General features: G+C 44.7%; 1 protein-coding gene across 1 annotated transcript in view; it reads left to right on the forward strand.

The window, feature by feature from the left end:
* PRKCG (protein kinase C gamma) overlaps nucleotides 1-22,408 on the forward strand; it is a 1,699,783-nt gene that overhangs the window by 1,518,753 nt on the left and 158,622 nt on the right. The gene's annotated exons all lie outside the window — the stretch shown is intronic.

The raw sequence follows: 22,408 nt of genomic DNA on the forward strand, positions 1-22,408 counted from the left end.
CATGCGGATTAGTGTCTGCCATGCACTGCGGTCTCTACTGCTAAGTAAACATGCCCCCAAAAGGATTAGTCTTCTCTTCACACGTGGGTTCAAACAAGATAGCACTTATCTGGATTCTGGTGCTGGGCCTGTGAAGTGTTCAGGTGTGCCGAATGCCCCTCGTAGGCTTGTCCTGGGCAGAGCGCTGGAAAACATGTCCATTCCCTTCTGACGCCGGAATAGCAAGCAGGAGCGCACGGGCGTGGCTCACTCATGCGCAGTTCATCGGGCGTGGCTCTTTCCATCCCAGCAGGCTTCTGAAGCACACAGCCTGCTGGGAAATGTAGTTTCCTGATGCTCCTTTGTCCCTGAGTGTTATACCTGCAATAAGGATGGACTAGCCTCTTTATGTAACACATATGGTGCTTGTGCAAGGGGTTAGTGAGACCAGGGTGTTTCTGGGGGATTTGCATGACACACATAGTATTATTAACATGCCTAGCCCTGACAGTTAAAATCTAAATATCTTGAAATGGACTATGAACTGGATGCTGAATTTGAATCTACGCAAACCATCACCACGAAGAACTCTCCAGAGACAGATTTACTGGAAATATTAAAGAATGCCTCGGATGATAAGATCATAAAGAACAGCCCTAACACCTTGCAAGATAATTTAATAAACATATCAACCTGGCTGGTCCAAAACAGTGCATCAAAATCTGCAGAAGCACACTGAAATCGGGCCCTAGAACACCAGAGGCTTTATGTTATCTGATACTGGTTCATGAGTATTACTAGAAAAGCAGGACATATTTCTATTGCAGTAATGCTGGCTGTTTGTTGAAGCATTTTATCCCTGAGCCCGAGCACCCCTGTAGAAATAATAAGACTGGAGCTAGGCCTTATGTCTTTGACATCCATGTTGATAAAAAGGAGATATTTATTATATATCAAGTCCTTAACTAACCCAGTATGCCCTTTACTAAAACTACTGGGCATAGAAAATGAAGCTCACTCTAAAGGGGCATTTAAAGCACTTCCACAAAGCATTCAATGACATCGGTGGGAGCCCGATTGGAAGGATGATCCTTATGAAATAAAAAGTACAATTCTATGCGAAATTGGAAAGGTGGGATTTTTGTGAGGACTACACCCGAATGTCCAAACTAAAAAACTGCACTTCTGTGATGCCCCACCTGATTCACACATATAGAGTCCCTCATAGTTATTTATAATACGTCCATTCCCAGCCCTGCGCGATTCCTCCTATTACTGAGAATATATAAGCTCCCAGTTTTTGAAGTTATTGGTCCTGCATTAAAGATCAATAAAGAAAATAGAAGGTGCCGACTATGTGGCATTATGGGAAAAAGAGAAACTTCACGACATGTCTTAACTGAATGCTGAGCGTATGGAGCACTCTATATGTGTTTACTTGGTAGATTTGTCGCTAAAATTGACAGCATAAAAACTACAACCTTTTGGCTCTACTGCTTGAATACTGACAATAAACAACTGCAAATAGCACTGTATGGGGTCTGGAAAGGAGTGAATGAATCAGGGTAGCTGAATAGTCCAGAGCCTAGTGAAGAATGGGTGGCAGCAAAAGTACCACTCACCTGGGCTTGTAATATAATTAAATGCAAAATAGAAATACATGATGCCAATAAAGGCAAAATGCTACCATAGTTATTTGAAACTGAAATATCAGGGACGTTTTTGCATAAATGGAATGTTACAAGTTTTAATTACCAATTGATTGCAATGAATTTTATTTCTCTTCGATATCTATGGTAGCATTAACTGTATGAATTAAATGTTCCGTTTTATTTTATTTGACCGTTTTAAATGTGCATTAAATTACTTTGTACAAGTTCTTATAAACTATACACATAACGAATTAAAGAAATATTAGAAATATTACATTGTATATTTTATATACATTTTATATTTAAAAAGATATCAATATTTGTATATCGTTTTTAAAATGGAATATGTATCAACTGTATATCAAATCTATATCCATACATACTCACTCGCTCACTAGCCTGTGTCTTTAAAATTATAAAAATGTACTCAGGGGTCCTCCAAACACCAAATAAACATGTACTCAAAAGAGGAGCACACACCGGGCAAGAAGCAACAGTGTTTATTAAGTATGGGTGAGCATAAATCAAACAGAATACTGGACTACAACTGATTGATGAGAGCTGACATTTGGGCGTACATCGAGCATTAATTTTATACTATAAAACACAATGGTCAAGACACTTAGAAACACTTACAAGTTAGTATGTTCATATTTTTGATGTCTCCAAAGAATCTCATTGTCTAGGCTATGTCATATCCTTAGTGTTGGATGCATGTTAGTAAAACATCATTGGCGCAAACAGTTCAACAGTATCCCAACTCATTGCCTACCCATGTGGCACCACATTGCTTCTCACCCCTCCCAGGGACAATTTGCAATTAGTGAAATAACATTGGTGCTGACTGCCACAACTTAATTGTACTACCATTGGTCAGCACCATTGAGAATGGAACATGAGACACCCTGCTATTGGGGGGAGGGAGACATTCACACAGTACCTGCTGGATAACGGCCTTCACAAACCCTGTAGTGGATACTCTGAAGGATGGCCACCTCCCAGGAACACAGAGACTTACCATTTGATTGGTCCTCCCAGGAACGTCACTCGGTCCAGTGTCCCTTTTCCATAGCCATCTGCTGATGCCCACTTGGGGCCATGTGAATGGTTTACTGGCTCAGATCATCTTCCCCTCTACCCACGTGTGTTCGCTGGATTGACTTTCCCCCCTGCAATGACATCACCCAGTGTTGTTTTAGCTGCTTCAGTCTGCCTGTGACAAGCAGTTTGAGCTCTGTCTCCCTCCTCCCTGGCCCACACAGTGTTGGTCATGTGTTTCAGACCGGGGATTTCCCAGGCACGGCCCAGACTTTGGGCCTCCCTGCTGAATGTGTATACATGGGATATGTATTCCTCTATCTTGTGCCAATTATACACAGGTCTCTTGGGCTGCTGGTACACACAATGCATCCCTTCCCTCCATCTTTGCCTGCAAGGTCTCCTTTTATGGTGTGACTTTAGTTTGGGTACCCATGTGTTTCTCCCTAGTGCCCTGTCCCCCCTTGTCTACTCTCGAAGATGCTAGGTGCCCCCAATATCTGGCCCTGAATTAGCACCTTTAATACAATATCATGACATCATATATGCTCTCTATACAATGTATATCTACTTCCTATCACATTAAAGGCCAAACCTAGCTCTGACATCATTGCTGCATCATGCCGCAAAACCCTAAGTTCACAGCCCCTGCCTTCAGAGCTCACTTCGCTGTCCATAGTCGACCAAGTAGCACTGTTGCCGACTGCTGTCATCTTTCTATACATTTGATGTAAAAAAGATGTATATTTTGATATAAAATCACACCCGCTTTATATCAAGTATACATATTATATCAAATCAATATTAAAGCATTTTGATATCCTTTTAATATAAAATGTATATTAAGTTTATATCAAAACACTATCAAAGGGGGGCAAGGCAAAGACACAAAGGGGGCGTGGACTCCTGTCAAAATTGGGTTGACATGAACTGGTGCCCCATTAACTTCTCCAGTTCAGTGTTTTTAGAGCTGCATTGATATGGTCACAAGGTGTGAGGTTTAATCTGAGGTTTAGTTTGCATCTTGCAGTTTTATTTGTGTTAATTTGCAGTGCTTGTAGGTTTTCCACAGACAGACTCATATACAGAGAATTGCATTATTCTACTTTGCAGAGCATTAGTCAATTGATGCTGTTCCAAGTAGGGATTATCTTTCGGAAGATGTGTATAAGGTATTTCTTTTTTTGTGATGTTTTTTCTGTTGTTTAAGGGATATTGCATTGCCCATTAGGATTGTCAAGTTCTCTGCTTCTGATTTATGTGATGGGGTATTCCAAGCTCAGCGCGCCATATAAAAAGAAGGTGGTGAATGTGTTTGATGCCAAAGACTATTTCCTCTGTCTTGCTGAGGTCGAGGCATAAGTTGTTTTGGGACATCCATTTTTGTGTGGCTAACAGGCATTGGCTGATGGAGTTGTTGGATTAGATGTTTGGTTATATGAAGAAGGAACGTTTGTTGTTGTCTGTGCATCCTTGAAATGGTGTGAATTGATCTATAATGTGCTTGAAGTGATTGATATAGGCAATGATAGCTGGGCGAAATGGTGGGTCCCTGAGGCACTTTGTGAGTAAGTTCCCTAGGGATTGATAAGTAATCATTGACTTTTGCTGTAGTGGTGTGGTTTTGGAGATAAGACTAAATCCATTTTAGGGCATGTTAGGGAGAATGCTCAAAATGTGCTATTTCCCTAACCTTTTGAGACCTCCAGCAACTTTGCTGAATTTCTAGGATTTGATTTTTCTACCTGGGAAGAGTGTGAGCCTTTTTTCCCCACTCTTCCGTGTATTTTGATGTGTGTTTTGCTTTTATGTTCTTTGGTTATGGAGTCTTAAAACAACTCCAGTGGCATCATCTTTCTCTGTGTGTCACACAGCACCTTCAGTGCAGTAACACAGGGATGTCTTTCAGACTTCCCAAGGTTTAAATACCTTCTCTGGCACTGACTACTGTCTCCCAGAGCATGTAAAGTTAGATTGACTTCACTAGTCTCTTTAAATGTACTGACCCAGCACACACTATCTTCCTATAGAGTGCTGGAGGGGTTGCCTAGCTTCCCCTGAGTCACAACACTCATCTAACAGTCAAATGTTACCTTTTCCTACTTTAAATGGCTGGTAGTAGTGGTTTAGATCAACTACAGTGATTTTTCTCGACCACTAACAAAGGTAGCTAAAAATCGGGTCAGCCATTTTTTGCAATATGGTGCCCCAGACCTGTCTGTAAAAATAGACTCCGGTCATTTTTTTCGCCATTTATTTTAGGAAAAGTCCTTCTTGTGTTTGTCTCTGAGTGCCAAACTGGGTTTGGTCCCTTTGTTTGTTGGCCTTTGGCAGGCTTCAGTGCTGAACCCTCCTCTGTCGCCTGAGTGTCTGGGGTGGACAGGATGTGAGTGAGGTGCCCGAAACTCCCTGTGCTTAGTCTCCTAGGAGACCTGAATGCACTCTGGCATGATTGGCTGGCTGTCCGTCAAGGACAGCTACCCTGCTGTGTGAGTGACAGCCAGGCTGGAATGAATGGGGGAAAACTGTTTAAAAGCAGGTCTCTGGGAGTTGAAAAGCAGAGTCGACCACTGGAACGAAAGAACCGAAGACGAGCTGAAGGAAGAGGACTGCTGCAACTCCTGGACAACTGGTGAAGCCCTGCTGCAGGTCCGAATTGCCTGGAACTCCATTGAAAGAGAAGCCCCTCAAGGTTAACTTCTTCCCTTGAGTTTGGTGGGAACAACCAACTCGCAATCCACCTGGACACCGTCCCCATCTGGTCGAATTTTCATCAGAGTGCTGTTCAAAACCAGATAGCCAGAGGGATGGAAACCAGCTTGTGGACTTTAAGGCACTCACACCTTAAACCAACGTCTTGCTAAAGCTTTTAGCCTCATCCCTGGGCAATGAGGGAACAGGGAGATCTCCTCGAACTGCCAGGAACAACTGCCTCAGCTACAGCTCTACTTCATTAACAGGGTACTGTGCAAACGCAGTCCGGAAATCTTTGGGCCATCGAGAAAGTGCATGAAACTTTCCTGAACTGCGAAGGCTTGTCCTTCCCTAAACATTCGTCAAAACTTTCGCCTAGCCAAATTCTTCTAAAGTCCATGGCAAAGACTTAACCGGTATCTAACAGAACTGTGCTATCCTATACAAAGACTCTGAACCATTTACTTTGGCCCAGGCCTATGAGAAGAATTACTGGTTGCAGTTAACTGAAACCCTTTGCCCTGCCTATGAATGTATTTGGGCTGTCTATTCTTATAACCTTGTCTTTTTACCCCTTTGAGAAGTATCTGAAGTGCCATTTTGCTCCCACTTCAGGGGAGCTAAACTTGTTCATTTAATTGCTGGTTGTATTTTTGTGGTTTATTAGTGTGTGATATTGAGCTGCTTATGCTAATGTAATGTTTTCTAACAGACTGAGTAAATAAATGTATACTCTTTTACCAAGAAATCTTGAGTAAGTGTTTGTTTGAATCACTGTATTAGTTGGTCCTTAGTGTAACTTGTTCTACTGCTCACTTAAACTCTTGAGATAAGTCTGGCTGCTCAGCCATCGCTACCACTTTACTGTGTAGTACAGGCTTGTACCAAAGGTGAAATTGTGCTTACACGTGTAGGCTTAATTTGCCTGTAGTGTTCCCAAAGGGTACTGCAGGTGATTCTGCCTAACAGGGCAGAGACTGCATGCCTAGGTGAAAATGCAGGTGTTTTAGAATTGTGGGGTAAGTGACAGTCAAACGCTGTAGAGAGGTTTAGAAGCATCATGCAGGTAGGAGTGTTGTTATCTAGTGCGTGCAAGATGCTTTCTCTCATCTGTAGAAGAGTGGTTTCAGTTCTTCTGTTGGGTATCAAACTGGATTGATTGTTGTAGAGGAGGTTGAGCAATTCTGAGAATTGGGTGAGTTGGTATCAAAACTTCCGTGGCATCTAGACTTCACTGCTGCGCCATGGGCCACGTCTGTCAGTGCTGTACCAGAAGGTAGAGGAACGCTGAAGCACACAGGATACTGTAATTATTTGGGCAGCGCCAAAAGCTTAGAAGGTGATGCAGCGTGTTTAGTCCTAATTGGAAATGCCTTCATTCAATAAGTCTATTGCACACATAAATGTGTCCGAGTGAGCTTGCACAGAGTGGACTATTCGGTGCATGCCAAGTGAAGTAACTCTTTGCTACAGCGAAGCATTGTTTGAAGGGCAAAGCTTTAGCAGATACACTTGAGCATCCGCACAACATTTGAAAAATGATGCAAGTGAAGTACTCACCATCTCCATGCTCAGACAACCAGTTGCACCACGAGACAAATAAACAAATAAATAAATACAAATAAACAAAATACAACTTCACGCTGGCGTGATGCATCAACCTGAGCATAATACTGAGGGGCAGTGCAGTCACACGCCTAGCAATCTCGCAGTGACATTCTGTGAAGAAGGGACCACACTGCATGATTTTGGCATCCCCTCACCAGCAACACCAACTGTAGGGGGAGAGGTTTGTAAATGGAGAGCAAAAACATAAAAGACTAATTCTCCAGCATTGGATCTTTCATGGATTCACATGCTTAGAATATTCCCCGTCGTCAGACTGGGACCCCTCGGTACACATATATAGCCTTTTCCTATAGGAAAACTTCCAACACTTTTGTGTCCTATCTACGTCCTTTTAGGACCCGCCTACGCATGCTCCATAGGCCGTCCCAGTATAAGAGGCCCGCCCCCGCGGCTCCCCTTCAGATTTCAACCATCTGAAAAGTAGTGGGATCTCCTCGCGTTGTCTTACTATTTTGTACAAGGTTGTATACCTGGAGTTGGAGTTAGAAGAAAATGTCCTCCATGTCAGGAAAAGCGCTGTTCCGTCCATGTGCGACGTGCGGCTTGAAAAAAGTTTACGAGGGGGACGGACATATGGATTGTATATATTGCCTCCACCCTCATCATTTGGCTGATAACTGCGACATATGCAAAGGGTTTTCTCAAAAAACCCTCAAAGACCCGAGTCGACGGCTGGTGGCATGGCTGAATGATGGAGCGGGGGCATACCCCCCTTCGGAGGTAGGCTCCACACAATCGGCGAAAACATCACGCCGCGCTACCTCATCGGAACCACCGGCGAAGAAATCTCGACCGACGGAAAAAGAGTCATCTGGGAGTCACTCAGCTAGAGACTCCTCGTCAAAAACATCATCTTCATCAAAAAAGCATGAAAAGGAAAGGCCGAAATCCTCCTCGGGCGATCACCATAGATCGACCACGAGTCGAGAGTCGAGTAAAAGCAGGCCAAGTGTGGAAAAGGCGGGACCGCCTAAACCACCTGCTAAGTCACCGTCGTCGACGGCGGTCCTGTCATCGGCCTCCACCCTGCCACTAACGCAGGTGGCATCCACCGTCCCACCGACAACGGCGGCGACGATGGCCTCGTCGACGGGGGTCCTACAGGAGGCCTGAAGTTTTTGACCCGATCCCTTCGGATACTTTACTGCACAAACAGGCTGTGTCGTTGTCCTCGGGGGAGGACGAGAGCGAGAGAATAGCTGGCCCAGCAGACCTATGGCTACGAGTGGCTGACAAGTCGTCGACGAGGGGATCCAGTATACCGGTATCTGCCCCTCTTCTCAATCCTCAATCTGTTTTGTCGTTGGAAATTCTGTCCACGCTTCAGTCCTTGCTACAGTCGTTGGACCAGAGACTACCTCAGGCAAACCTGCCACAGTCACCTGTCGACGAGCCGGGCCCGTCCCATCCACCGACGCACCTACGCACGCCAATCTCAGCACTGGCACAAGAGGAAGGTGAGCTGCCAGATTCGGAGTCTGACAGGGGAGCCATGTCGGATATCTCATCATCCCCCTCCAGGGATCCAACCTGGGAGTCAGAGGTGGAATTGGAAACCCCTAGAAGCCCAGCTCACCCGTCCCCTCCGGACGATATTGCATCATTCCATTCTATGATGGAGAAGGCGTGTAAAGAATTTGGTCTGTTCCAGGAAGAACAGAAAAAGGACTGTTTTTTGTTCGACCACATGGGTAAGAGAAGGAGGTCTGTGTTCTCAATACCAATACTAGACCACGTGTGGAAGGAGGGGTTGCAGACAATGCGTCACCCTTTTTCGAAGCCGGCAGTGAAAGGACGCCTCGAGAAAAAGTTTAAGGCTCCAGAGTCTACCCCCAAGTGTTTATCCTCCCAACCAACGCCAGACTCGGTGGTGTCTGCGGCAGCAGCGAGGAAGGCGAAGGCCCAGCACAAGTGCACGACTCCGCCTGAAAACGAAGCGAGACGCCAGGATGCCTTTGGCAAAAAAGTGCTATCCGTGGGAGCAACCACAGTAAAGGCCGCAAACTCTCTGGCTATTATAGCCAGATACGACAGAGAGATGTGGCACAGGCTAGCTCTGTTGCTTGATCTTCTTCCGGAAGAGCAAAGGAAGGCAGCGATGTTACTTGTCCGAGAGGGTGAGGAAGCCTCAAATCACGCAATAAACATCGCGGTGGACCTCGCTGAGTCAGGCTTCAAGCAAGTCAATAATGGGGTCGTATTACGACGACAGTCATGGCTTAAGTGTATCTACTTCAGGCCAGAGGTACAATACAAAGTATTAGATATGCCTTTTGAGGGAGACCTTCTATTCGGTGAGAAGGTGGACGAAGCCCTAAAGGGAATGAAAGAGGACTCGGACACGGCACGTTCATTGGGTGCCCTCCACAGTGGCCCAAGCTACAAGTCTTTTCGTCCCTTTAGAGGGGCTTCAGGTAATTCCAGATTCTCTGCATCTGGAGACAGATCCTTTGGCAGGTCGGCTTACCCCTCCCAGGGATACAGGCGTGCTTCCCAAACCGCAAACCGACGCCGTAACTTCCAGACATCCAGGAAAAGACCATCCTATCCGTCGTCGTCGAGAGACAAGCAAAATAAAGGTCAGCAGTGACATACAACACACCGTTCTGGGGGGAAGAGTGTCAGCATATGTCGATGAATGGGAACGAATAACGACGGATCAATGGGTGCTGGACACTATAAGAAACGGACACTCTCTAAAATTCAAGCACAGCCCTCCGCACATTCCACCTGCGTTCACCGCTCATTCCCATCTGAGGATACTGCAACAAGAGGTAACACTCATGTTAGCAAAGGGCGTGATAGAATTAGTTCCAACATCACAGAGAGGTCAATGAGTCTACTCAAGATACTTCGTCGTAAAAAAGCCGAACGGCAAATGGCGTCCCATTTTAGACTTACGCGATTTCAACAAGTCTTTAAAGAGCCTAAAATTCAAAATGCCCACTCTGCAGGAAGTGATCCGCACCGTTCAAGAAGGGGATTTTCTAGCGTCCCTGGATTTACAGGACGCGTACTTCCATATTCCAATGTATCGGAAACACAGGAAATTCCTGAGATTTGTAATAGGGCGGACTCACTACCAGTTCACGGTTCTTCCCTTTCGGCTCAAGACCTCCCCCAGAACGTTCACAAAATGCCTGGCTCCATTAGCGCCCTGGCTAAGGAAGCAAGGCCACCATGTATACCCATACCTCGACGACTGGCTGGTAAGGGGATCCTCCCCAGCGTCGACCAACACAAGTTTACAAGCCACCATGCAGCTTGTACAACAGCTGGGATTCGCCATAAACTTCGAAAAATCCTCTCTGCGGCCATCGAGAACGCTGGTATTCCTGGGGGCACAGTTCGAGACCCAGTTAAGGTTAGTGAAGCCTTCTCTCGACAGAACCTCAAAACTCAATCAGCTGGCGAGCCGACTACGTCAAACCACCAGGCTCACGTTGCGGTCCTAGGGGCCATGGCATCCTGCATCCATCTGGTGGCAAACTGTCGCCTATTCATGAGGCCAGTCCAGGAATTCCCCGCGGACCGATGGACACAGGCCCAAGGATCGTGGTCAGACAAGATAACCATCGACGACGACAAGCTGCTTCGGACCCTTCAGTGGTGGCAGAGTTTCCACAATCTGAACAACGGTGTAACCCTACAGGAACCGGAGTTTCAGCGAACCATAGTCACGGATGCGTCCCTAACCGGATGGGGAGCTCACATGGGTGCTCTCCAAACGCAAGGTTGCTGGTCTCCAACGGAGTCACTCCTACACATAAACGTGTTAGAGCTCAGAGCAGTACGATGGGCCTTGAAGGCATTCCTACCACACATCAAGAGATCGCGAGTACGAGTACTGACCGACAATATTACGGCCATGTTTTATCTGAGGAAACAAGGAGGGACGCGATCAAGAACTCTTTCCATAGAGGCCCAGAAAACATGGCATTGGGCATTAAAGCACGAAATTTTCATCGTGGCTCACCACCTCCCGGGAGTGAGGAACTCGCAAGCAGACTCCCTCAGCAGAAGCATGGCCCAGATACACGAATGGGAAATGGACACAGTTCAGCTGATGACAGTGTTCGAGAAATGGGGTCACCCCCCTCTGGACGCCTTCGCAACCAAAGACAACAAGAAATGCGAGCAATTCGCAAGCAGATGGCCTCAGGAGGGTTCCATGGGGGAGGCATTCTCCTTCCCATGGACGGACATGTTCCTTTATGCTTTTCCCCCGTTCCCCCTCATAAGAAAGGACAATACAGTGGATACGCAGATACAGTTGCTGAGTAATTCTAGTGGCACCATACTGGCCGCGGCAACCGTGGTTCTCCGACCTGCTTCACCTGTCGCTGGAACATCCTATAGCGTTTCCGAGAGTCCCAAACCTACTATCCCGGGACAAAGGCACGGTGTGGCATCACGACCCGGACAGTCTCAACCTTACAGCCTGGCTCCTGACTTTTCCTGGCTCCTGACTCGACGATTGCGTTTTGTCACTCCAAGGCCGGAAGGCCACTGCAAGGACATCCTAGAGCCCATTCTACAAGATCAACGTCCTCCTCAGCAGCATTATGGGCAGGAATTCCGCTGACGGACATATGCCAGGCTGCGGCATGGTCAGTGCCCCACACGTTTACCCGCCACTACTGCCTTGCCAGGCAGCATGCGGACGAGGTGCAGATGGGAAGAGCTGTCCTGCGCCATCTGTTTCAGTAAGGTAAGCTCCACGCTGTGGAGAATCTGTTTTCTACCTTTTGGTGACAGTATACTTTATGTGGGTAAGGTTATATGAGTTAACTTATTCCTGCTGTACATATGCATTGTGTATTATGGTGAGGGTATATTACATTACATTCTCACCGCCGTTTCAGGTGTTACTGCTATACAATCTATTCTAAGCATGTGAATCCATGAAAGATCCAATGCTGGAGAAGGGAATAGTTTCTTACCTGTAACTCCATTTTTCCAGCATTGGTATCTTTCATGGATTCACATGCGCCCGCCAGCCTCCCCGGAATGCAATGTATTTGATTGATAAGTTTAACCCTTCCTACTTTGGAGGGGCCGAAATCTGAAGGGGAGCCGCGGGGGCGGGCCTCTTATACTGGGACGGCCTACGGAGCATGCGTAGGCGGGTCCTAAAAGGACTTAGATAGGACACAAAAGTGTCGGAAGTTTTCCTATAGGAAAAGGCTATATATGTGTACCGAGGGGTCCCAGTCTGACGACGGGGAATATTCTAAGCATGTGAATCCATGAAAGATACCAATGCTGGAGAAATGGAGTTACAGGTAAGAAACTATTCCCTTCTCTGGTAAAATGCAAACGATGACATGAAGGCATTTCTCCTTTAAGAAAGGACCGTCATGAACACACTATGACATCATAAAGTTTCAGAACATGGAAACAAGTCAAACACATCAGCACCTGAGAAACAGCCTCTTTTGATTGAACGTTGTACTGGGTACAGGCCACTGCAGGGGATTTACCACGAAAATCATTGGAGAAGGTACTGTTCAAGCTCTTAGTAGTAGTCTTTAGCAATAGATATCACATGTATAAAGGCAACTGCAAGATTGGCTGCTGTTCAAAACAAAGAGTTGGCCAATGCCATTTCCTCCCGTAAAACTACAGAGTTCCCCTTAAAGCTCTCTAAGGAGCACAAACAATAGATGGCAGGGTTTAGTCCAAGAGGGGAGGAGAGGGTATAAGGATAACAGGAGCGGTACAACATTGTATCCGTTTCAGTTTTCATGAGTGATGAGGGCAGAGGCAGATATTTTTGGATTTGTTGTCTTTGGGTGATTCCAGTCCCAGAAGAGATTTGTCACAGGTGTGTGTTCACCTCCAGAATCGACGTGTCCCTGGTACTTATCTGCTATGTGTAAGGGGCTGGTTTAGAACATGGCAGTGAGTAATTTCAAGAAGATGCATGTATCATGGAGTCGCAAAATAAAGGGAAACGAGCAGTGATGGTCTGATCTCTTCACTATAGAATGGATCATACTTTCAGTGGGCTAAACATGCATTGGGACGCCAGAGAGCCAAGCACTGCTGCAGTCAATCTGGGGTGTGGATAACGAATGGACTGCACAGAGCAAGTCATTTGGTTGAGAAAGTAAGAATCCGCTGGCCACCACACAGGACATAGGGAGAGGGGAAGATCTGAAAGGTCACTTTAAAACTAATACCTCCCTGGATGGGAGTCTGAGAACAATCCAGGACCTTCACACTGAACTCTCAATCTAGCTGAAGAGAGGTGTCGTTTAGCCAGTCCCCCGAAATATCAAGAAGTATCACATGTCAGAATGAATTGCCCTATGTACATCATGCCTAACAGAAAGCCTCACCGAAATACATAAATATCCATGAGAACTGTTACAAATGTATCTTTTCTTCTCTGTTTTCACTTCTCTCTCATTCAGCACAGTTTTTCATTCATTGATTCCCACCTTATACTTAATCACTATGCTCACTTGAGTAGATTCAGATTCATTGATTCACTGCATTACTGGAGTGTATTTTTATCTGATCTTTGATGAGTTTCTCCGTTTTCCATGCTATCATTAAAATACCATAACACAGCAAGGGTTCATAGAGCACTCACATATTCTTCCATCGTTTCATTTTGTTTTTGTCTTCTGGTATAGATATTATATCTGTTCATGGCTATGCTAGTCTTTGGCATACAATAATTTTTCAATTGTTTGAGTGCTTTTTGGTATAAATTCATGTTTCCTCCACTGCCAATAGTGAAGATGTGTTCTTCTAAGAGTTGAGATTTTCATGTCCTATTGCATTTAAATAATTGCTCCAATATTGTTTCGAGTCACTCCAAGGCATTGTTGGTACTCCTGGACTGGTTAAAAGGGCTTTTCTGGTGGCATCTTAATGCTCCATCTGCCTTATGAACATTTTCCTCCTCTCTGCTCAATTATTCGGTAGCAATCCAATATCTCCATCTTCTGACACTTTTCTAACATGTTGCTTTATTTTTCAATGTGTTGAATTTTGCTTATTTCATAAAATGTCCACCGCGTCATGCACGTCGAGGGGTGTTTTTTTCTAAGCCTACCGCTCACGTCATGGTCAACGTCTTGCGCCAGCTAATTGTTTCGGCACTCATATTGCACCTCTCACCTACTCTACTCCAATCCCGTGGGGTTGCCATCATGATCGGTCCTTTGACCTGCCTGAAGTATTCATATTGGGCAGTACATGAATGTGATGTTCACGCCCCATCTGTTTCAACATCTGAATTCACCAACCTGGGTCGGCTCGGGTCTCTTGTGTCGTCTTTTCGGTTCACTGCTCATTGCCAAATATGCTGTTGATAATGCCACTACAATCTGATTGTGGGTAAGTCTTCTGTATTTATAATAAGAGACCCTGCAGACCCTCTGTCTGCTCCTTCCTTCACCTTCACTCCTAACCGTCTTCTTCAGGATCTCACTCCCACTAAGATTCTACATTCTCCATGCCACACGGTCCTTTTGGGTGGACTAGAGGGACAGGACTACTTCACATACCTTCAGTTTTTGTCTTATCTACAGCATAGTGCCAGGCTTCTACTCACTTTTCTGTGGTCAAGACAGTCGAGTCGTGATGTTTCAATGGCAAATCAGCATCGAATCGGTTTTGAGGAGCGACTCATAGTGGATTGAGCCAGCATTCAAAATGAAGTGAGTTGATGGCTTCCAACAGCTTTTAATTCGGGTTGGATGATACTTCTGTCAGCAGCTGACACTCTGCTTCTACAGAGTCAAGCCGGCAGTCAAGTAGAGAGCAGACGATGCCCTTTAACAGGTCAAGTTGCCATCAAGGTAGCTCGAACAGCACGTAAGTGTACCAACATTTTTAAAGTGCTAAAAACCACAGTGCTAACCCTTTAGTGGCTTGAGACGTGTCGAGCATGGTCAAGCCAGCTTCAAAAATGACTCAAAGTAGAAAACCGTGTTTAGAGCTGCTTCATGTGGCTGTCTACTGACATTCCCCAGCAGCTGCAGAAGCTGCAGTAGCAACAGGACAAGTTCAAAGGTCAAATGTACATTCCTAAACTCAGCTGCTTGATCCCAAAGTTACAACAGGCAGAGGTGGCTTACTAACTGCAAGCATGTATGATTCAAATATCATGATTTTGTCCCATCAGTCATTTGCTGGCAGTGGATTAATAATTAAAAGTAAAGTCATTTCAGGTTTGACAAGGACGCCACTGCGATCACACAATTACAAGGCTTCAAGCATTTTATGTCGTTTTAATTACCAATCTGGTGGATAGTGACCTAGTGATAAGGCTAGTATGTATTTAGTTTGTCAGGGACGAGTTTCACTCAGACCCAATCTTGGTGTAGTCCAGGAAGTCCTCTCTTTGATGCTCCTGAGAATGGTTGGTATCTCCTCTCCAGAGCAGGAAATCTCCCTGAAGATTTAGCTTAGAAGAGGTGTTTAAAGTCAGTCTGGCAGGATACAATCACCACGCCTCACCAGGTTGCTGATTACTGGAGACCATTTGATATAATCTAACATAGTAAGGGGCAGTTAAAGAATCTCATTGGAGGGTTCAAACCACAGAGGGTTATCGCCATCTTGGGTTTGGTAGGGCACCAATACTTCTTGTTCCTCCTCTCCACTTCCTGCAGACATGGCACTATGTGTATGACAGCAGGCAGTGGACATTTGACAGAGCAGCCAGGATTGGACCCTTAAAAGCAGTCTGGCATACAAGGGCCGGGGATGGGAACCTTCCCCTTAGTTAATTAATCTTTGCACTTCAAGAAAAGAAGGAAAACCTGGAACTCTTTTGGGGCTAGCGTTTATTTCAAAGGCCTCTCCCATAGAAGTGAAGATAGAGAGTTCCAAGGAAGATGAAATTCCTTGTCCCTAATCATCCCAGAGGCGTAGGCAGGGTAGGGCCTGTGGGGCAACACCCACCCAAAATCTGTAAATGCCCACTCAGCAGCGCTGTGTGGTTATTTACAGATATTTTTGTCAGTGCAGTGGGCACAACTACATTAGCATCAGGCCCCATTTGCTAGACAATCCTGGCTATGCCTCTGAATCATCCCAAGGGCAAGTGAAACTGCTGTAGAGAGATTCCTCTCTGCTACCTGTGAACTAGAACCAGGGACCTGCACACTGGAGGTGAAGCACCCCTGTAGGTGCCAAACAATCTTCTTGGAATTGAAATGCAGAACCAAAGGACTCATCTTGTACCTGGCGACCCTGCACTGGGCCTCGTAAATCTCAGAAGCCCAAAAGCAGTTCTAAACACTGTTCTCCACTTTGAGACACTTTTCAAGCTGGCTCAGCCATGCTCTACTCACCTCAAGCCACTACAGTCTTGTGGTGCTGTTTTTAGCACTTTAAGCACTTTGGTACACTTACCTTATCTTCATGTCTCCTTGACGCCCACCCGGCCTAGTGTAGTGCATCATCCATCATTTGGTCTCTACTCTACTGCCGTATTGACTCTGTAGAAGCACCTGATTCACAATTTCTTGGCCAATGACTTAGCCCAACAGGCGCATAGTCTCAACCAGAATAAAAAGCTGACTCGATCGATTGGAAGCCATCAACTTGCCCTACTTGAATGGTGATTCAACCCAAAACAAGCATTGTCTTGACCGATCTCGACCTATTGGAAGTCAACAAGTAGCTTAATTTGAATGCTAACACAATCCACTATGAGCTGCTCCTCAAAACTGACTTGATGCTGACTCGCTATTGGAACAGCACAACTCGATCTTCTTGACCACAGCTCAACCACAGAACAAGGCCTAGAAGCCTGGATCTATGATGTTGATAATCAAAAGCAAAAACGGAATGTATTTGAAGTGGCCCTGTCCTTCTGGTCCACCTTAAATGACCGTAGTGACCTTTAATCCCCCTTTTCTACTTTTAAAATTAATTGTCATAAAGTTTGAGATTTTGGTGCTGCAACCATTGTCTGAACACAGCTATCCATGAAACCAGAGTGCTCCTTTATTTAAAAGTCTTCTCTCTGTGAGGAATCCAATGGTGTCATCACAGAGTCCCCATTTTCCCCTTTCTCACTTTCCAACAGGTGCTGAGAGAACCAGCGACATTAGGGGAAAGGTATGTGATGAATCCAATGGAATCATCACAGATTCCCCGGCGATAACCTCGTCCCATGTGTCAAGGGGAGGGAAGCCAATACCTGATACTGACCCTGGGGGTGGCTATATGAGGGACGATGGAATAGAAGGAGACAGCCACTAGGGAGATGTCATGGCTTCATTGGATGAGGTGCAGTAGCCCCCATTTTCCCACCAGGAAGCCCTCCTGTTACCCAATACCCTATTGGACTATTGCCATGCATCTGTTCCCTCCATAGGGGAAAAAGGAGACCTTTTCCCAACACCCTTTACACCAAACTCCCATCCATAAATTGAAGAGTACAAGCTCCAACAAAACCCTTCTCAGTTCTAGTTTTCCTTCATGTAGAAATGATCTTCCATATGCAATCATTAAGAAAGACGCTCCAAGTTTTGTGCATCAGAAATCATCAATGGACATCAATTCCCACAACCACCTTAGGCATCAATTAATATCAGTGGACTTCAATTCCGTAGGTACTGAGATGAGGAGGATGAAGGAATTGATGCAGAGTGGCAGGAATGTCAAGGTTAATGAATGCGCTAATTGTTGGATGAAGGCACCTGTGCGCGGGACCTTTAAAAATGATAACCGGACAATGACAGGGAGCGCAGGAGAAGCCGTTGCATCTCCATTGAAGGTGAACAGAGGCTGGAGGCTCGAACCATTTTGCAGATGCTGGAGGCACAAGTTGGTGTGCGGAAGCTAGAGGTGAGAGCACCTTGGCAACTAAGAAGGAAAGTAACGTGCGAGCAAGGCGTGCCGTGGAGACATGAGATACCACAAGATGGTTCCTGGGCATCTGGCAGCCAGGAAAAGCAGCGTTGTCCTTACTGGGAGCCGAGAGGAAGCTGGCATGCAGGAGCTTAGCAGCGAGAGGTTGGAGAGACGTCAGAGCTACCCGGAGTGGTAAGCAGGCAGCAAAGGTATTCTGCATAACCACGAGGAAGCCCGAACATGAAAAGAAAGTGGTTAGACAGCCTAAGCAGCGTGATGACCTCTGGGCATTTTTGGCAACTGTGACAAAGAGAGCTTCAACATTTTTAAGTAATGGTAAGTGATAGAACAAGTAGAATGTTTGTGAATTGAAAGGGCAAACTGCCAATCCAAACCCAATAAGAAGTGAATGCAAATGTGGGGAAAGTTTAAAAGAACTGCGAGAGCAAGTAGATATACCAAGCTAAGAAAGGTACATGCTACTTTGATTTAAAGAGGAACTGTAACATATGAGAATCCCTGGCAATGCATATACCAGGCATTTTAAAATACAAGAAGAGAAGTCCCCTGCAAGGAGTACACCAGGCACTTGTGAGTGCAAGAGACGTCCTGGCAGCAGAGTAGACCAGGCAGTTGGAGGTGCATAAAGAGTCCTGTCTGGGGAGCATACCAGGCAAATTGCAAACCTACAAAGAGTGTCAAGCAGAAACAGTGTTTCTTAAACAAGGAAGGAACATATGTTTAAAGAAGGAACTTACAAGGTTGAACAGTTTTTGTCTAACAGGATTGTTTTGGGCCAAGAGACATTTTTGATACCAGTGAAGAATCCAGGGGAAGAGAATCACCCTCTGGATCTAGGGTCGTTTACAGTTTAAAGAACATTTACGTTAGAGCTATTCTATTTATATTTAAGAACACTGTTTGCAAATACCAGTTTAAAGATATTTCCCTTGTCACTTTATTATGTTGTTTTGGAGTGAGGGTCGGGAAAGAACGTTTGGACACACAGACCTTTTTTGTTTATGACATCCTGACAAAGACACATCCTTAGTTTATGGTTCTTAGGTAGGGAAACTCCTCTTGAGAATAGGGTCAGCTAGGCATTTTCCCAACCCATTTAAGTTGAATAAAAGTCTATCCAAAAACATGACAACTTTGTGTCCGGCTTTCATTTCTGACCCCTCATATATGGTGTGAGGAGTGGTATCAGGCACAGTTGACTAAAACTGGGAACCTTAGATTTGAGAAACTCAGTAATCAAGCTTCTGATCCATCAATTGCCACAGAACACTCTATTGGATTTGTTTTGTGCAGTGGTAGGGGAAAATTGATCCAACCTGGGGACTCAGTTTTAATACACACAGACTTGGTCCTTATTCCCCCATCCACAACTTCTATTAGGCTTGCCTCTAATTAGGGTCTAGCATGGCAATATGGCCTATTCTTAGCAGGTATTATAGACCCTGACTATAGAGGTGACATAAAAATACTCATGCGAAAAAACGGAAAAGAGGTATATCAAGTGAAGACTGGGGAGAGAATAGCCCAATACATTTTAGAAAAGGCTCTGTTTCCCAAGCCCATCAAAGTTAAAAGTTCTAATAAGACCGACAGATGAACAAAGGGTTTTGGGGAGGCAGACAGAGAGGCTCACAGTACACCAGAGGCTGTCCCACCTCAGACCTATGGAGAAGAGGCGGAAGTTATTCCTGATTTAGCCTTTGTCCAAAGAAATAATCCCTTAATTGCAAAGCCTTTCCTTCAGGTCTTACCCGAAGAGGAGGGTAGGAAAAAGGGTATGCCATTTTTCTTCCTAAAAGCTGGACTTTTATACAGGGGAGTTAGTTGTCCAGATGGTACCCCTGGATCATAAATTATGGTGCCTAAAAGTCACAAAATATAGTACTGCAAATTGCCCATTCCCACTTAACGGGCAGACATCTAATGACAGCCAAGACTCAAACACAGATTCTGAACCGATACCATTGGCTTGGGAGCTATGCAGATGGAAAGAACTTTGTTCTCACTTGCTCCCTATGTCAGAAGACCAGTTTCCAAATTACCCCTCCAGCTCCATTACATCCTTGCCAATCATTGATATACCGTTTGCATGCATCGGCATGGATATAGTTTGACCCCTTGAATCATCAAAATTGGGAAACCAATACATACTACTGATAATAGATTATGAAACCTGTTATCCTGAAGCCTTTCCTTTATGGAACAACACAACACAACAAATTCTTAAGTATTTAATTTCATTTTATTCAAGAATTGGGTTTCCGAAGGCGATCTTAACAAACAAAGGATCTACAATTATGAGAAAACTCATGTCAGAAATTAAGGAAATTTTTAAGATTAAAACCTTGCAAACTTCTTTCACCCTCAAACGGATGGCTTAGTTAAACAGTTAAACAAGACTTAAAACATGTTTTAAAGAAACCGGCTGAAGCTGATGGCAAACACTGGGATGCTATGACACCATGGGCCAATTTTGCTATTAGAAAGACTCCAACATCTCCCCATTTGAACTTTTATATGGGAGAGAACTGTAAGACGTCCTTGATATGTTGTGTGAGACATAGGAGTAATGGGAGAAAGCTGTTCTACCGCTGTTCCAAACAGCCCAGAGACGAAAAGAACATATGAGTGCAGTTATATATATATATAGCACAAACCAACATGATTAAAACCCAAGAACACCAGAAAGGATATCATGATAGAAAAGCTGTATTAAGATCTTTTTCTATTCGGTACAAGGTTCTGGTTCTCCTTCCTTTCTCCGAGAACAAAATACTCTGTAATTGACATTAACCCTACAAAATAATAGAGCAGACAGGGCCTTATGATTACTGCATCTCACAACCATACAGAAAGATCAAGACTCACATCTATCATGTGAATCTTAAGGAGTGGAGAGAACATTCTATCGAAGACACTACAGTAGTATTAACCAACTTGTTATCGGATGAATCAAATAAGAATACCTTGATTCCTGCCTACCTAGCCCAAAACCAAAAGGAGGATTTAATGGACCTCCTAGATCAGTTTCCTCATGTCTTCAGAGCTGAGCCTGGTTGGGTAAATGGAATGTATCATTATATCTGTACACCCCCCAGGGAAGGTATTCCATTAAAACCATATCGGATACCTGAAGCTTGAGTAGACATCTTCGTAGAGGAAACAGAAAATATGTTAGTTGCCAATATCATCAAGCCCTCTCAGAGCCCCTTGTTCTCCCCAATTGTATTAATTGCCAAGCAAGATCAATCATGGAGGTTTTTCATTAATTTCCAAAAGTAACGTGGTCTTCCAATTCGACAGCTACCCAAAGCCTAGAATTGATGTCTAATTGATCGATTGGGGTGCGCCATTTCCTCTGCACGATTGATCTGACAAAAGGGTACTTGCAAGTCCCTATCACGCAATCAGACAGGGAGAGAACAGCATTTTCTATTCCCATTGGCCTTTTTCAGTTTAATGTGTTACCTTTTGGCTTGTATGGGGCACTGGCTACCTTTCAAAGGTCAATGGATCAAATTCTCAGACCCTGTTCATCAGCAGTCTAGTATCTTGGATTTTTCCTAGGTAATGGGCTGGACCAGCCCCAAACCGAAAAAGAGAATTTGAATATTGTGAAGTTACTGAAAGTGAAAGAACAAGAATATTGCTTGCGAATTGAAAGGGCAAGAAGAAGAAGAACTGAATGCAAATCTGGGGAAAGTTTAAAAGAACTTCAAGAGCAAGTAGATATATCAAGCTAAGAAAGGTAAATGCTACTTAGCGGTAAAGAGGAACTGTAATATCTGAGAAGTCCTGGAAAAACATACACCAGGCAGTTGAAAATACAATACGAGAAGTCCTGTCAGGAGAGCACACCAGGCAGTTGTGAGTGCAAGAAAGGTCCTGGCAGGGGAGGACATCAGGCAAGAGAAGTGAGTGCAAGAGAAGTCCTGGCAGGAGAGTACACCAGACAGCTGGAAGTGCATAAAGAGTCCTGGCAGGGTAGTAAACAAGTCAAATCGCAAACGCACGAGAATTTCCAAGCAGAAACAGTGTTTGTTAAACAAGGAAGGAACTTGTGTTTAAAGAAGGAACTTTTGCTAAAGAAGTACTTACAAGGTTGAACAGTTTTTGTCTAACAGGATTGTTGTGGGCCAACAAAGACACAGAGAACTGTTGGTCCCATAGACATTTGTGATACTAGTGAAGAATCCAGAGAAATGCAATCACCCTCTGGATCTAAGGTCTTTTCCATTTTGGGGAACATTGACGTTGGAGCTATTCTATTCTTATTTAAGAACACTTTTTCCAAATACCAGGTTAAAGACATTTCCCTTGTCACTTTATTATTGTGTTTTGTGTGAGGGTCAGGATAGAATGTTTGAACAGCTTTTTGGTTTGCTATCCTGACAAAGACAGGTCCTTAATGTTTGGATCTTAGTTAGAGAAACTCCTCTTTCGAATAGGGCCAGAGAGGCATGTTTACAACCCATTTTAGTTGAATAAAAGTCTTTAGCCAAAAACTTGACAACGTAGAGCCTGGCTTTCATTTCTGACCCCTCACTTTTTTGTATTTTCTCTTGATG

The sequence above is a fragment of the Ambystoma mexicanum genome, chromosome 1q (assembly GCF_040938575.1).
Source record: "Ambystoma mexicanum isolate Mex_15411 chromosome 1q, UKY_AmexF1_1, whole genome shotgun sequence".
Taxonomy (NCBI): Eukaryota; Metazoa; Chordata; class Amphibia; order Caudata; family Ambystomatidae; genus Ambystoma; species Ambystoma mexicanum.